This window comes from Anomaloglossus baeobatrachus, unplaced genomic scaffold, assembly GCF_048569485.1.
Source record: "Anomaloglossus baeobatrachus isolate aAnoBae1 unplaced genomic scaffold, aAnoBae1.hap1 Scaffold_985, whole genome shotgun sequence".
Taxonomy (NCBI): Eukaryota; Metazoa; Chordata; class Amphibia; order Anura; family Aromobatidae; genus Anomaloglossus; species Anomaloglossus baeobatrachus.
The window spans coordinates 18,123-32,667 of record NW_027445388.1 but is presented as its reverse complement, the minus strand read 5'-3'; the positions used below and the strand labels follow the sequence as shown (position 1 = coordinate 32,667).

General features: G+C 46.2%; 9 non-coding genes across 9 annotated transcripts; all 9 read left to right on the top strand.

The window, feature by feature from the left end:
• The first annotated feature begins 881 nt into the window (after nt 1–881).
• Nucleotides 882–1,072, top strand: LOC142289600 (U2 spliceosomal RNA). Its single transcript, XR_012750061.1, has one exon. It is a non-coding gene; the product is annotated as a U2 spliceosomal RNA (small nuclear RNA).
• Nucleotides 1,073–2,459: 1,387 nt separating this feature from the next.
• LOC142289599 (U2 spliceosomal RNA) lies at nt 2,460–2,650 on the top strand. The gene has a single exon (XR_012750060.1). It is a non-coding gene; the product is annotated as a U2 spliceosomal RNA (small nuclear RNA).
• Nucleotides 2,651–4,037: 1,387 nt separating this feature from the next.
• Nucleotides 4,038–4,228, top strand: LOC142289598 (U2 spliceosomal RNA). The gene has a single exon (XR_012750059.1). It is a non-coding gene; the product is annotated as a U2 spliceosomal RNA (small nuclear RNA).
• A 1,387-nt stretch (nt 4,229–5,615) lies between these two features.
• On the top strand, nt 5,616–5,806 carry LOC142289597 (U2 spliceosomal RNA). Its single transcript, XR_012750058.1, has one exon. It is a non-coding gene; the product is annotated as a U2 spliceosomal RNA (small nuclear RNA).
• Nucleotides 5,807–7,193: 1,387 nt separating this feature from the next.
• LOC142289596 (U2 spliceosomal RNA) lies at nt 7,194–7,384 on the top strand. Its single transcript, XR_012750057.1, has one exon. It is a non-coding gene; the product is annotated as a U2 spliceosomal RNA (small nuclear RNA).
• Nucleotides 7,385–8,771: 1,387 nt separating this feature from the next.
• LOC142289582 (U2 spliceosomal RNA) lies at nt 8,772–8,962 on the top strand. Its single transcript, XR_012750044.1, has one exon. It is a non-coding gene; the product is annotated as a U2 spliceosomal RNA (small nuclear RNA).
• A 1,387-nt stretch (nt 8,963–10,349) lies between these two features.
• On the top strand, nt 10,350–10,540 carry LOC142289595 (U2 spliceosomal RNA). Its single transcript, XR_012750056.1, has one exon. It is a non-coding gene; the product is annotated as a U2 spliceosomal RNA (small nuclear RNA).
• A 1,387-nt stretch (nt 10,541–11,927) lies between these two features.
• Nucleotides 11,928–12,118, top strand: LOC142289592 (U2 spliceosomal RNA). The gene has a single exon (XR_012750054.1). It is a non-coding gene; the product is annotated as a U2 spliceosomal RNA (small nuclear RNA).
• A 1,387-nt stretch (nt 12,119–13,505) lies between these two features.
• LOC142289591 (U2 spliceosomal RNA) lies at nt 13,506–13,696 on the top strand. Its single transcript, XR_012750053.1, has one exon. It is a non-coding gene; the product is annotated as a U2 spliceosomal RNA (small nuclear RNA).
• The last annotated feature ends 849 nt before the right edge of the window (nt 13,697–14,545 follow it).

Here is a 14,545-nt window from a genome sequence, read left to right as displayed (position 1 = left end):
GGTCATGATAGACATTGAGCTTCTGAGCTCAATTGGGGACAGTCATGGGTGATGAATGTTTGCAACCTACTGCGAAGCCTCATACCGCAATATAAGGAACGTCAAATACTAAGAAAGGGCGGCCTATGAAAGAATTACTACTTTCAATAAGTACACTTAAACGGCTAATTGGGAATAGAAAAACTGTAAAAAGCCCTCTGAGAAAGCCCCCCTCTAACCTTTGATAGTAAGCTTTTCTGTAGTCTGCCTGTTGATGTATTTTCCGTTTGAACTGTGCACAACATGAAGAGACGGAACACTGGCGGCTTGTCACAATGCCCCCCGATGACATCACAATAGCGCTGCTGCCTAGAAAACAAGCTGCGCAGAAGAAGTTGTTCTTTGGGTGGGAGGGTGGGCTAGTGGAAGGAGGGGGCAATCTCTTTTTTTCCCGGGTGGTAGGGGGATGACAGGAGAAGGGAAGCGGGTGGTGAGAAAGGTACAGAGGGCAGGGTTTGGGGGCTGGGAAGGAAAGGGAAAAGATTAGGGTTTGGGGATGATGAAAGGGCTTTCTACGGGTAAGGATGGCAAAGGGTGGCAGTGACGGAAAGTCAGGCAACCTGTCCTGTCCGTCTTTTTGTATCGTGAATTGGAAAGACTGCAAGGGGGAGGGGAGTTGCTTGCGCCCTAAAGGAGGAGTTATTCAGATTCATTGCAGTGGGCGGCGGCTGCAAAACGCACCATTCTTCTTGTTTTGGCTCTGCAAAGCAGCCTTTTCAAGGGTTGGCTTGGGTGACAAAATGTCTTGTGTAGGCGTGGGTTTGTCTCCCTCTCGCTCTCTCTCCCTAAGATGTGTCCGGCATAGGCCAGGGTGCCACTCGAGGCCCAAACCAATTCTGGTTATCGCTTCTCGGCCTTTTGGCTAAGATCAAGTGTAGTATCTGTTCTTATCAGTTTAATATCTGATACGTCCCCTATCTGGGGACCATATATTAAATGGATTTTTAGAACAGGGAGATGGAAAAAGAGCTTGCTCTGTCCACTCCACGCATTGACCTGGTATTGCAGTACCTCCAGGAACGGTGCACCCCTTCTTAACCCAGTTTCCAAAAGCAGAACTCAATTCACCTGATTCATATTAGCCCGATTTAATGAATTGGAAGAAAGCATACGTCTTCATATGCACCTCAATTTGGCCCATTCACTTTTCACACTTCCTCCTTTTGTTTTTTATCTTTCACACTTTTGACTTTCTTTATTCATCCAAATAGCAAACTCATCACCACTCAACCTGACCAACTCGGCTATGTCCCCGTGCTGCAGTTCTCTGTCTTATCTAGATCATTTGCAATTGAATGGAATAGATCCCTTTTGGACAAAGTGGATTCACCTGCTGCTGCAGTGACCACAGGTGTGATAACATCTAGAATTGGCATCTGGTGCGATCTCTCCGCTTCCACTCCAAAGAAAGTTACCTGTTTATTCCTATCATGCATTGGTTTTTGGGGTTTTCTTTGAGTAATGATGATCTCTTTAGTAGTCTGTTGGCGCCCTCTCCTGGAGGAATAGTTTGCTTGCTCTTGGACATTCTAAAAGAGAGGTCATGATAGACATTGAGCTTCTGAGCTCAATTGGGGACAGTCATGGGTGATGAATGTTTGCAACCTACTGCGAAGCCTCATATCGCAATATAAGGAACGTCAAATACTAAGAAAGGGCGGCCTATGAAAGAATTACTACTTTCAATAAGTACACTTAAACGGCTAATTGGGAATAGAAAAACTGTAAAAAGCCCTCTGAGAAAGCCCCCCTCTAACCTTTGATAGTAAGCTTTTCTGTAGTCTGCCTGTTGATGTATTTTCCGTTTGAACTGTGCACAACATGAAGAGACGGAACACTGGCGGCTTGTCACAATGCCCCCCGATGACATCACAATAGCGCTGCTGCCTAGAAAACAAGCTGCGCAGAAGAAGTTGTTCTTTGGGTGGGAGGGTGGGCTAGTGGAAGGAGGGGGCAATCTCTTTTTTTCCCGGGTGGTAGGGGGATGACAGGAGAAGGGAAGCGGGTGGTGAGAAAGGTACAGAGGGCAGGGTTTGGGGGCTGGGAAGGAAAGGGAAAAGATTAGGGTTTGGGGATGATGAAAGGGCTTTCTACGGGTAAGGATGGCAAAGGGTGGCAGTGACGGAAAGTCAGGCAACCTGTCCTGTCCGTCTTTTTGTATCGTGAATTGGAAAGACTGCAAGGGGGAGGGGAGTTGCTTGCGCCCTAAAGGAGGAGTTATTCAGATTCATTGCAGTGGGCGGCGGCTGCAAAACGCACCATTCTTCTTGTTTTGGCTCTGCAAAGCAGCCTTTTCAAGGGTTGGCTTGGGTGACAAAATGTCTTGTGTAGGCGTGGGTTTGTCTCCCTCTCGCTCTCTCTCCCTAAGATGTGTCCGGCATAGGCCAGGGTGCCACTCGAGGCCCAAACCAATTCTGGTTATCGCTTCTCGGCCTTTTGGCTAAGATCAAGTGTAGTATCTGTTCTTATCAGTTTAATATCTGATACGTCCCCTATCTGGGGACCATATATTAAATGGATTTTTAGAACAGGGAGATGGAAAAAGAGCTTGCTCTGTCCACTCCACGCATTGACCTGGTATTGCAGTACCTCCAGGAACGGTGCACCCCTTCTTAACCCAGTTTCCAAAAGCAGAACTCAATTCACCTGATTCATATTAGCCCGATTTAATGAATTGGAAGAAAGCATACGTCTTCATATGCACCTCAATTTGGCCCATTCACTTTTCACACTTCCTCCTTTTGTTTTTTATCTTTCACACTTTTGACTTTCTTTATTCATCCAAATAGCAAACTCATCACCACTCAACCTGACCAACTCGGCTATGTCCCCGTGCTGCAGTTCTCTGTCTTATCTAGATCATTTGCAATTGAATGGAATAGATCCCTTTTGGACAAAGTGGATTCACCTGCTGCTGCAGTGACCACAGGTGTGATAACATCTAGAATTGGCATCTGGTGCGATCTCTCCGCTTCCACTCCAAAGAAAGTTACCTGTTTATTCCTATCATGCATTGGTTTTTGGGGTTTTCTTTGAGTAATGATGATCTCTTTAGTAGTCTGTTGGCGCCCTCTCCTGGAGGAATAGTTTGCTTGCTCTTGGACATTCTAAAAGAGAGGTCATGATAGACATTGAGCTTCTGAGCTCAATTGGGGACAGTCATGGGTGATGAATGTTTGCAACCTACTGCGAAGCCTCATACCGCAATATAAGGAACGTCAAATACTAAGAAAGGGCGGCCTATGAAAGAATTACTACTTTCAATAAGTACACTTAAACGGCTAATTGGGAATAGAAAAACTGTAAAAAGCCCTCTGAGAAAGCCCCCCTCTAACCTTTGATAGTAAGCTTTTCTGTAGTCTGCCTGTTGATGTATTTTCCGTTTGAACTGTGCACAACATGAAGAGACGGAACACTGGCGGCTTGTCACAATGCCCCCCGATGACATCACAATAGCGCTGCTGCCTAGAAAACAAGCTGCGCAGAAGAAGTTGTTCTTTGGGTGGGAGGGTGGGCTAGTGGAAGGAGGGGGCAATCTCTTTTTTTCCCGGGTGGTAGGGGGATGACAGGAGAAGGGAAGCGGGTGGTGAGAAAGGTACAGAGGGCAGGGTTTGGGGGCTGGGAAGGAAAGGGAAAAGATTAGGGTTTGGGGATGATGAAAGGGCTTTCTACGGGTAAGGATGGCAAAGGGTGGCAGTGACGGAAAGTCAGGCAACCTGTCCTGTCCGTCTTTTTGTATCGTGAATTGGAAAGACTGCAAGGGGGAGGGGAGTTGCTTGCGCCCTAAAGGAGGAGTTATTCAGATTCATTGCAGTGGGCGGCGGCTGCAAAACGCACCATTCTTCTTGTTTTGGCTCTGCAAAGCAGCCTTTTCAAGGGTTGGCTTGGGTGACAAAATGTCTTGTGTAGGCGTGGGTTTGTCTCCCTCTCGCTCTCTCTCCCTAAGATGTGTCCGGCATAGGCCAGGGTGCCACTCGAGGCCCAAACCAATTCTGGTTATCGCTTCTCGGCCTTTTGGCTAAGATCAAGTGTAGTATCTGTTCTTATCAGTTTAATATCTGATACGTCCCCTATCTGGGGACCATATATTAAATGGATTTTTAGAACAGGGAGATGGAAAAAGAGCTTGCTCTGTCCACTCCACGCATTGACCTGGTATTGCAGTACCTCCAGGAACGGTGCACCCCTTCTTAACCCAGTTTCCAAAAGCAGAACTCAATTCACCTGATTCATATTAGCCCGATTTAATGAATTGGAAGAAAGCATACGTCTTCATATGCACCTCAATTTGGCCCATTCACTTTTCACACTTCCTCCTTTTGTTTTTTATCTTTCACACTTTTGACTTTCTTTATTCATCCAAATAGCAAACTCATCACCACTCAACCTGACCAACTCGGCTATGTCCCCGTGCTGCAGTTCTCTGTCTTATCTAGATCATTTGCAATTGAATGGAATAGATCCCTTTTGGACAAAGTGGATTCACCTGCTGCTGCAGTGACCACAGGTGTGATAACATCTAGAATTGGCATCTGGTGCGATCTCTCCGCTTCCACTCCAAAGAAAGTTACCTGTTTATTCCTATCATGCATTGGTTTTTGGGGTTTTCTTTGAGTAATGATGATCTCTTTAGTAGTCTGTTGGCGCCCTCTCCTGGAGGAATAGTTTGCTTGCTCTTGGACATTCTAAAAGAGAGGTCATGATAGACATTGAGCTTCTGAGCTCAATTGGGGACAGTCATGGGTGATGAATGTTTGCAACCTACTGCGAAGCCTCATACCGCAATATAAGGAACGTCAAATACTAAGAAAGGGCGGCCTATGAAAGAATTACTACTTTCAATAAGTACACTTAAACGGCTAATTGGGAATAGAAAAACTGTAAAAAGCCCTCTGAGAAAGCCCCCCTCTAACCTTTGATAGTAAGCTTTTCTGTAGTCTGCCTGTTGATGTATTTTCCGTTTGAACTGTGCACAACATGAAGAGACGGAACACTGGCGGCTTGTCACAATGCCCCCCGATGACATCACAATAGCGCTGCTGCCTAGAAAACAAGCTGCGCAGAAGAAGTTGTTCTTTGGGTGGGAGGGTGGGCTAGTGGAAGGAGGGGGCAATCTCTTTTTTTCCCGGGTGGTAGGGGGATGACAGGAGAAGGGAAGCGGGTGGTGAGAAAGGTACAGAGGGCAGGGTTTGGGGGCTGGGAAGGAAAGGGAAAAGATTAGGGTTTGGGGATGATGAAAGGGCTTTCTACGGGTAAGGATGGCAAAGGGTGGCAGTGACGGAAAGTCAGGCAACCTGTCCTGTCCGTCTTTTTGTATCGTGAATTGGAAAGACTGCAAGGGGGAGGGGAGTTGCTTGCGCCCTAAAGGAGGAGTTATTCAGATTCATTGCAGTGGGCGGCGGCTGCAAAACGCACCATTCTTCTTGTTTTGGCTCTGCAAAGCAGCCTTTTCAAGGGTTGGCTTGGGTGACAAAATGTCTTGTGTAGGCGTGGGTTTGTCTCCCTCTCGCTCTCTCTCCCTAAGATGTGTCCGGCATAGGCCAGGGTGCCACTCGAGGCCCAAACCAATTCTGGTTATCGCTTCTCGGCCTTTTGGCTAAGATCAAGTGTAGTATCTGTTCTTATCAGTTTAATATCTGATACGTCCCCTATCTGGGGACCATATATTAAATGGATTTTTAGAACAGGGAGATGGAAAAAGAGCTTGCTCTGTCCACTCCACGCATTGACCTGGTATTGCAGTACCTCCAGGAACGGTGCACCCCTTCTTAACCCAGTTTCCAAAAGCAGAACTCAATTCACCTGATTCATATTAGCCCGATTTAATGAATTGGAAGAAAGCATACGTCTTCATATGCACCTCAATTTGGCCCATTCACTTTTCACACTTCCTCCTTTTGTTTTTTATCTTTCACACTTTTGACTTTCTTTATTCATCCAAATAGCAAACTCATCACCACTCAACCTGACCAACTCGGCTATGTCCCCGTGCTGCAGTTCTCTGTCTTATCTAGATCATTTGCAATTGAATGGAATAGATCCCTTTTGGACAAAGTGGATTCACCTGCTGCTGCAGTGACCACAGGTGTGATAACATCTAGAATTGGCATCTGGTGCGATCTCTCCGCTTCCACTCCAAAGAAAGTTACCTGTTTATTCCTATCATGCATTGGTTTTTGGGGTTTTCTTTGAGTAATGATGATCTCTTTAGTAGTCTGTTGGCGCCCTCTCCTGGAGGAATAGTTTGCTTGCTCTTGGACATTCTAAAAGAGAGGTCATGATAGACATTGAGCTTCTGAGCTCAATTGGGGACAGTCATGGGTGATGAATGTTTGCAACCTACTGCGAAGCCTCATACCGCAATATAAGGAACGTCAAATACTAAGAAAGGGCGGCCTATGAAAGAATTACTACTTTCAATAAGTACACTTAAACGGCTAATTGGGAATAGAAAAACTGTAAAAAGCCCTCTGAGAAAGCCCCCCTCTAACCTTTGATAGTAAGCTTTTCTGTAGTCTGCCTGTTGATGTATTTTCCGTTTGAACTGTGCACAACATGAAGAGACGGAACACTGGCGGCTTGTCACAATGCCCCCCGATGACATCACAATAGCGCTGCTGCCTAGAAAACAAGCTGCGCAGAAGAAGTTGTTCTTTGGGTGGGAGGGTGGGCTAGTGGAAGGAGGGGGCAATCTCTTTTTTTCCCGGGTGGTAGGGGGATGACAGGAGAAGGGAAGCGGGTGGTGAGAAAGGTACAGAGGGCAGGGTTTGGGGGCTGGGAAGGAAAGGGAAAAGATTAGGGTTTGGGGATGATGAAAGGGCTTTCTACGGGTAAGGATGGCAAAGGGTGGCAGTGACGGAAAGTCAGGCAACCTGTCCTGTCCGTCTTTTTGTATCGTGAATTGGAAAGACTGCAAGGGGGAGGGGAGTTGCTTGCGCCCTAAAGGAGGAGTTATTCAGATTCATTGCAGTGGGCGGCGGCTGCAAAACGCACCATTCTTCTTGTTTTGGCTCTGCAAAGCAGCCTTTTCAAGGGTTGGCTTGGGTGACAAAATGTCTTGTGTAGGCGTGGGTTTGTCTCCCTCTCGCTCTCTCTCCCTAAGATGTGTCCGGCATAGGCCAGGGTGCCACTCGAGGCCCAAACCAATTCTGGTTATCGCTTCTCGGCCTTTTGGCTAAGATCAAGTGTAGTATCTGTTCTTATCAGTTTAATATCTGATACGTCCCCTATCTGGGGACCATATATTAAATGGATTTTTAGAACAGGGAGATGGAAAAAGAGCTTGCTCTGTCCACTCCACGCATTGACCTGGTATTGCAGTACCTCCAGGAACGGTGCACCCCTTCTTAACCCAGTTTCCAAAAGCAGAACTCAATTCACCTGATTCATATTAGCCCGATTTAATGAATTGGAAGAAAGCATACGTCTTCATATGCACCTCAATTTGGCCCATTCACTTTTCACACTTCCTCCTTTTGTTTTTTATCTTTCACACTTTTGACTTTCTTTATTCATCCAAATAGCAAACTCATCACCACTCAACCTGACCAACTCGGCTATGTCCCCGTGCTGCAGTTCTCTGTCTTATCTAGATCATTTGCAATTGAATGGAATAGATCCCTTTTGGACAAAGTGGATTCACCTGCTGCTGCAGTGACCACAGGTGTGATAACATCTAGAATTGGCATCTGGTGCGATCTCTCCGCTTCCACTCCAAAGAAAGTTACCTGTTTATTCCTATCATGCATTGGTTTTTGGGGTTTTCTTTGAGTAATGATGATCTCTTTAGTAGTCTGTTGGCGCCCTCTCCTGGAGGAATAGTTTGCTTGCTCTTGGACATTCTAAAAGAGAGGTCATGATAGACATTGAGCTTCTGAGCTCAATTGGGGACAGTCATGGGTGATGAATGTTTGCAACCTACTGCGAAGCCTCATACCGCAATATAAGGAACGTCAAATACTAAGAAAGGGCGGCCTATGAAAGAATTACTACTTTCAATAAGTACACTTAAACGGCTAATTGGGAATAGAAAAACTGTAAAAAGCCCTCTGAGAAAGCCCCCCTCTAACCTTTGATAGTAAGCTTTTCTGTAGTCTGCCTGTTGATGTATTTTCCGTTTGAACTGTGCACAACATGAAGAGACGGAACACTGGCGGCTTGTCACAATGCCCCCCGATGACATCACAATAGCGCTGCTGCCTAGAAAACAAGCTGCGCAGAAGAAGTTGTTCTTTGGGTGGGAGGGTGGGCTAGTGGAAGGAGGGGGCAATCTCTTTTTTTCCCGGGTGGTAGGGGGATGACAGGAGAAGGGAAGCGGGTGGTGAGAAAGGTACAGAGGGCAGGGTTTGGGGGCTGGGAAGGAAAGGGAAAAGATTAGGGTTTGGGGATGATGAAAGGGCTTTCTACGGGTAAGGATGGCAAAGGGTGGCAGTGACGGAAAGTCAGGCAACCTGTCCTGTCCGTCTTTTTGTATCGTGAATTGGAAAGACTGCAAGGGGGAGGGGAGTTGCTTGCGCCCTAAAGGAGGAGTTATTCAGATTCATTGCAGTGGGCGGCGGCTGCAAAACGCACCATTCTTCTTGTTTTGGCTCTGCAAAGCAGCCTTTTCAAGGGTTGGCTTGGGTGACAAAATGTCTTGTGTAGGCGTGGGTTTGTCTCCCTCTCGCTCTCTCTCCCTAAGATGTGTCCGGCATAGGCCAGGGTGCCACTCGAGGCCCAAACCAATTCTGGTTATCGCTTCTCGGCCTTTTGGCTAAGATCAAGTGTAGTATCTGTTCTTATCAGTTTAATATCTGATATGTCCCCTATCTGGGGACCATATATTAAATGGATTTTTAGAACAGGGAGATGGAAAAAGAGCTTGCTCTGTCCACTCCACGCATTGACCTGGTATTGCAGTACCTCCAGGAACGGTGCACCCCTTCTTAACCCAGTTTCCAAAAGCAGAACTCAATTCACCTGATTCATATTAGCCCGATTTAATGAATTGGAAGAAAGCATACGTCTTCATATGCACCTCAATTTGGCCCATTCACTTTTCACACTTCCTCCTTTTGTTTTTTATCTTTCACACTTTTGACTTTCTTTATTCATCCAAATAGCAAACTCATCACCACTCAACCTGACCAACTCGGCTATGTCCCCGTGCTGCAGTTCTCTGTCTTATCTAGATCATTTGCAATTGAATGGAATAGATCCCTTTTGGACAAAGTGGATTCACCTGCTGCTGCAGTGACCACAGGTGTGATAACATCTAGAATTGGCATCTGGTGCGATCTCTCCGCTTCCACTCCAAAGAAAGTTACCTGTTTATTCCTATCATGCATTGGTTTTTGGGGTTTTCTTTGAGTAATGATGATCTCTTTAGTAGTCTGTTGGCGCCCTCTCCTGGAGGAATAGTTTGCTTGCTCTTGGACATTCTAAAAGAGAGGTCATGATAGACATTGAGCTTCTGAGCTCAATTGGGGACAGTCATGGGTGATGAATGTTTGCAACCTACTGCGAAGCCTCATACCGCAATATAAGGAACGTCAAATACTAAGAAAGGGCGGCCTATGAAAGAATTACTACTTTCAATAAGTACACTTAAACGGCTAATTGGGAATAGAAAAACTGTAAAAAGCCCTCTGAGAAAGCCCCCCTCTAACCTTTGATAGTAAGCTTTTCTGTAGTCTGCCTGTTGATGTATTTTCCGTTTGAACTGTGCACAACATGAAGAGACGGAACACTGGCGGCTTGTCACAATGCCCCCCGATGACATCACAATAGCGCTGCTGCCTAGAAAACAAGCTGCGCAGAAGAAGTTGTTCTTTGGGTGGGAGGGTGGGCTAGTGGAAGGAGGGGGCAATCTCTTTTTTTCCCGGGTGGTAGGGGGATGACAGGAGAAGGGAAGCGGGTGGTGAGAAAGGTACAGAGGGCAGGGTTTGGGGGCTGGGAAGGAAAGGGAAAAGATTAGGGTTTGGGGATGATGAAAGGGCTTTCTACGGGTAAGGATGGCAAAGGGTGGCAGTGACGGAAAGTCAGGCAACCTGTCCTGTCCGTCTTTTTGTATCGTGAATTGGAAAGACTGCAAGGGGGAGGGGAGTTGCTTGCGCCCTAAAGGAGGAGTTATTCAGATTCATTGCAGTGGGCGGCGGCTGCAAAACGCACCATTCTTCTTGTTTTGGCTCTGCAAAGCAGCCTTTTCAAGGGTTGGCTTGGGTGACAAAATGTCTTGTGTAGGCGTGGGTTTGTCTCCCTCTCGCTCTCTCTCCCTAAGATGTGTCCGGCATAGGCCAGGGTGCCACTCGAGGCCCAAACCAATTCTGGTTATCGCTTCTCGGCCTTTTGGCTAAGATCAAGTGTAGTATCTGTTCTTATCAGTTTAATATCTGATACGTCCCCTATCTGGGGACCATATATTAAATGGATTTTTAGAACAGGGAGATGGAAAAAGAGCTTGCTCTGTCCACTCCACGCATTGACCTGGTATTGCAGTACCTCCAGGAACGGTGCACCCCTTCTTAACCCAGTTTCCAAAAGCAGAACTCAATTCACCTGATTCATATTAGCCCGATTTAATGAATTGGAAGAAAGCATACGTCTTCATATGCACCTCAATTTGGCCCATTCACTTTTCACACTTCCTCCTTTTGTTTTTTATCTTTCACACTTTTGACTTTCTTTATTCATCCAAATAGCAAACTCATCACCACTCAACCTGACCAACTCGGCTATGTCCCCGTGCTGCAGTTCTCTGTCTTATCTAGATCATTTGCAATTGAATGGAATAGATCCCTTTTGGACAAAGTGGATTCACCTGCTGCTGCAGTGACCACAGGTGTGATAACATCTAGAATTGGCATCTGGTGCGATCTCTCCGCTTCCACTCCAAAGAAAGTTACCTGTTTATTCCTATCATGCATTGGTTTTTGGGGTTTTCTTTGAGTAATGATGATCTCTTTAGTAGTCTGTTGGCGCCCTCTCCTGGAGGAATAGTTTGCTTGCTCTTGGACATTCTAAAAGAGAGGTCATGATAGACATTGAGCTTCTGAGCTCAATTGGGGACAGTCATGGGTGATGAATGTTTGCAACCTACTGCGAAGCCTCATACCGCAATATAAGGAACGTCAAATACTAAGAAAGGGCGGCCTATGAAAGAATTACTACTTTCAATAAGTACACTTAAACGGCTAATTGGGAATAGAAAAACTGTAAAAAGCCCTCTGAGAAAGCCCCCCTCTAACCTTTGATAGTAAGCTTTTCTGTAGTCTGCCTGTTGATGTATTTTCCGTTTGAACTGTGCACAACATGAAGAGACGGAACACTGGCGGCTTGTCACAATGCCCCCCGATGACATCACAATAGCGCTGCTGCCTAGAAAACAAGCTGCGCAGAAGAAGTTGTTCTTTGGGTGGGAGGGTGGGCTAGTGGAAGGAGGGGGCAATCTCTTTTTTTCCCGGGTGGTAGGGGGATGACAGGAGAAGGGAAGCGGGTGGTGAGAAAGGTACAGAGGGCAGGGTTTGGGGGCTGGGAAGGAAAGGGAAAAGATTAGGGTTTGGGGATGATGAAAGGGCTTTCTACGGGTAAGGATGGCAAAGGGTGGCAGTGACGGAAAGTCAGGCAACCTGTCCTGTCCGTCTTTTTGTATCGTGAATTGGAAAGACTGCAAGGGGGAGGGGAGTTGCTTGCGCCCTAAAGGAGGAGTTATTCAGATTCATTGCAGTGGGCGGCGGCTGCAAAACGCACCATTCTTCTTGTTTTGGCTCTGCAAAGCAGCCTTTTCAAGGGTTGGCTTGGGTGACAAAATGTCTTGTGTAGGCGTGGGTTTGTCTCCCTCTCGCTCTCTCTCCCTAAGATGTGTCCGGCATAGGCCAGGGTGCCACTCGAGGCCCAAACCAATTCTGGTTATCGCTTCTCGGCCTTTTGGCTAAGATCAAGTGTAGTATCTGTTCTTATCAGTTTAATATCTGATACGTCCCCTATCTGGGGACCATATATTAAATGGATTTTTAGAACAGGGAGATGGAAAAAGAGCTTGCTCTGTCCACTCCACGCATTGACCTGGTATTGCAGTACCTCCAGGAACGGTGCACCCCTTCTTAACCCAGTTTCCAAAAGCAGAACTCAATTCACCTGATTCATATTAGCCCGATTTAATGAATTGGAAGAAAGCATACGTCTTCATATGCACCTCAATTTGGCCCATTCACTTTTCACACTTCCTCCTTTTGTTTTTTATCTTTCACACTTTTGACTTTCTTTATTCATCCAAATAGCAAACTCATCACTACTCAACCTGACCAACTCGGCTATGTCCCCGTGCTGCAGTTCTCTGTCTTATCTAGATCATTTGCAATTGAATGGAATAGATCCCTTTTGGACAAAGTGGATTCACCTGCTGCTGCAGTGACCACAGGTGTGATAACATCTAGAATTGGCATCTGGTGCGATCTCTCCGCTTCCACTCCAAAGAAAGTTACCTGTTTATTCCTATCATGCATTGGTTTTTGGGGTTTTCTTTGAGTAATGATGATCTCTTTAGTAGTCTGTTGGCGCCCTCTCCTGGAGGAATAGTTTGCTTGCTCTTGGACATTCTAAAAGAGAGGTCATGATAGACATTGAGCTTCTGAGCTCAATTGGGGACAGTCATGGGTGATGAATGTTTGCAACCTACTGCGAAGCCTCATACCGCAATATAAGGAACGTCAAATACTAAGAAAGGGCGGCCTATGAAAGAATTACTACTTTCAATAAGTACACTTAAACGGCTAATTGGGAATAGAAAAACTGTAAAAAGCCCTCTGAGAAAGCCCCCCTCTAACCTTTGATAGTAAGCTTTTCTGTAGTCTGCCTGTTGATGTATTTTCCGTTTGAACTGTGCACAACATGAAGAGACGGAACACTGGCGGCTTGTCACAATGCCCCCCGATGACATCACAATAGCGCTGCTGCCTAGAAAACAAGCTGCGCAGAAGAAGTTGTTCTTTGGGTGGGAGGGTGGGCTAGTGGAAGGAGGGGGCAATCTCTTTTTTTCCCGGGTGGTAGGGGGATGACAGGAGAAGGGAAGCGGGTGGTGAGAAAGGTACAGAGGGCAGGGTTTGGGGGCTGGGAAGGAAAGGGAAAAGATTAGGGTTTGGGGATGATGAAAGGGCTTTCTACGGGTAAGGATGGCAAAGGGTGGCAGTGACGGAAAGTCAGGCAACCTGTCCTGTCCGTCTTTTTGTATCGTGAATTGGAAAGACTGCAAGGGGGAGGGGAGTTGCTTGCGCCCTAAAGGAGGAGTTATTCAGATTCATTGCAGTGGGCGGCGGCTGCAAAACGCACCATTCTTCTTGTTTTGGCTCTGCAAAGCAGCCTTTTCAAGGGTTGGCTTGGGTGACAAAATGTCTTGTGTAGGCGTGGGTTTGTCTCCCTCTCGCTCTCTCTCCCTAAGATGTGTCCGGCATAGGCCAGGGTGCCACTCGAGGCCCAAACCAATTCTGGTTATCGCTTCTCGGCCTTTTGGCTAAGATCAAGTGTAGTATCTGTTCTTATCAGTTTAATATCTGATACGTCCCCTATCTGGGGACCATATATTAAATGGATTTTTAGAACAGGGAGATGGAAAAAGAGCTTGCTCTGTCCACTCCACGCATTGACCTGGTATTGCAGTACCTCCAGGAACGGTGCACCCCTTCTTAACCCAGTTTCCAAAAGCAGAACTCAATTCACCTGATTCATATTAGCCCGATTTAATGAATTGGAAGAAAGCATACGTCTTCATATGCACCTCAATTTGGCCCATTCACTTTTCACACTTCCTCCTTTTGTTTTTTATCTTTCACACTTTTGACTTTCTTTATTCATCCAAATAGCAAACTCATCACCACTCAACCTGACCAACTCGGCTATGTCCCCGTGCTGCAGTTCTCTGTCTTATCTAGATCATTTGCAATTGAATGGAATAGATCCCTTTTGGACAAAGTGGATTCACCTGCTGCTGCAGTGACCACAGGTGTGATAACATCTAGAATTGGCATCTGGTGCGATCTCTCCGCTTCCACTCCAAAGAAAGTTACCTGTTTATTCCTATCATGCATTGGTTTTTGGGGTTTTCTTTGAGTAATGATGATCTCTTTAGTAGTCTGTTGGCGCCCTCTCCTGGAGGAATAGTTTGCTTGCTCTTGGACATTCTAAAAGAGAGGTCATGATAGACATTGAGCTTCTGAGCTCAATTGGGGACAGTCATGGGTGATGAATGTTTGCAACCTACTGCGAAGCCTCATACCGCAATATAAGGAACGTCAAATACTAAGAAAGGGCGGCCTATGAAAGAATTACTACTTTCAATAAGTACACTTAAACGGCTAATTGGGAATAGAAAAACTGTAAAAAGCCCTCTGAGAAAGCCCCCCTCTAACCTTTGATAGTAAGCTTTTCTGTAGTCTGCCTGTTGATGTATTTTCCGTTTGAACTGTGCACAACATGAAGAGACGGAACACTGGCGGCTTGTCACAATGCCCCCCGATGACATCACAATAGCGCT